This window comes from Neophocaena asiaeorientalis, unplaced genomic scaffold, assembly GCF_003031525.2.
Source record: "Neophocaena asiaeorientalis asiaeorientalis breed wild unplaced genomic scaffold, Neophocaena_asiaeorientalis_V1.1 scaffold254, whole genome shotgun sequence".
Lineage (NCBI taxonomy): Eukaryota > Metazoa > Chordata > Mammalia > Artiodactyla > Phocoenidae > Neophocaena > Neophocaena asiaeorientalis.
This window is the reverse complement of record NW_020174705.1, coordinates 2,989,652-2,991,160: the sequence shown is the minus strand read 5'-3', so window position 1 is coordinate 2,991,160 and position 1,509 is coordinate 2,989,652.

Genomic DNA, 1,509 nt, shown 5'->3' with positions numbered 1-1,509 from the left:
TCCGCCTCCCGCTCCGGGCCGGCGGCGCAGGCCCAAAGCCCATTGGCCACCGGAGCCCACGTGGGGCGCCACCTCTCGACGCCGCCGCCGCCATCTTAGGAGCTGGCAGGCCAGGCGCGAAGCCGAACACAGTAGAGGCTGGGATGCTGGCGGTGGGGCTGGGGGCGCGCCTCCAGGGGGCGCGTCTGCTAGCGGCTGGCGAGGCTCTGAGAGCCAGCGGAGGGTCCGAGATCCCTCCGGACCCGGCCGAACTTTGAACTGCCCGAGCCTGGCGGGTGCGGACGCCGGGGGCGCGGTCCGGTTGGTAGCCGGCCGGCTCGGGTGTTTCGGGCACAGCTGAGCGTCCCCGCGCAGACCCGGAGGCTCACAGCCCTCCAGTTCCCGGCCAAAACTCCCCTCGTTTGGGTTTAGGGTTTGAGCTTTTCCATCTCCAGCGGCTGGAGGGTTGTCAAGCCAGGGAAGCGTGATCGGAGGACCGACAGCGGCTGGAGAGCAGCGCCACCGCGCCCAGCTCCGGACGTCGGCCGGCAGCCAGAGTCCAGCTTCCGCAGACAGGCAGTTAAGGCTGTCGCTGTGTAAATGGGCGGGGGTCAGTTGCCCTCAAGTTAGAGGAGGTACTACATCACAAAACCTAACTCAAATTTTGTTGCTAAGGGACTCGTGTTGAGCAAACTCTGATGTTAACTTTAAAGGAGAGATTTATTCTTTGCCTTCAAATAACTTACAGTGGTAACAGGGGCAAAGGATGGAATCGGAAGGCTAAAATTATCAACCCTAAAATGATTTAATTCACATCCAAATGAATAAACGTTATCACAGATTAAAACAGTCTAAAATCACACTATCAGGACTTCCCTGGTGGTCCAGTGGGTAAGACTCAGGGCTCCCAATGCAGGGGGCCTGGGTTTGATCTCCGGTCAGAAAACTAGATTCCCCCCATGCATGTGGCAACTAAGAAGTCCGCCAACGAAGAGCCGGCGCAGTCAAAACAAATAAATAATAAATATATATATATATTTAAAATAATAAAATAAAATCACACTATCTCATAAATGTTGAATGCATATTCTTTAACATTTTGACAAAGAAAATATACCTAAAGAGATTAGAAGTTTTAAAGGCAATTGGTATAAATAGATCAAGAGTAGTGGAACAAGGGGATGTAAAACAACCAGGATATTCTACTGTCTACATAATATGATGTTAGTGACTGATGGAATCTTGATTTGTGTAAAGCAACTTGTATTTCCTTTCTGTAACAGTTTCTGTAAGTTCCTATTTTTTTAAAGGCTGAAAAATCACAGGCAAATGAAAACATAATATCATTTACAACTCGGTAGTTACAGTTTTAAGTCCTGCAAACATGCTATTGTAAGCAAAGATGCTGTGGTAAACGTGTTTGGGTCCACTCAGAGCATTTCAAGCACTCTATACAATTATATTTAGTGTGTCACTATTATAATCAAACTTGAAAAAAAAGCTTTAATATAAACAAAGATAGAACAATCA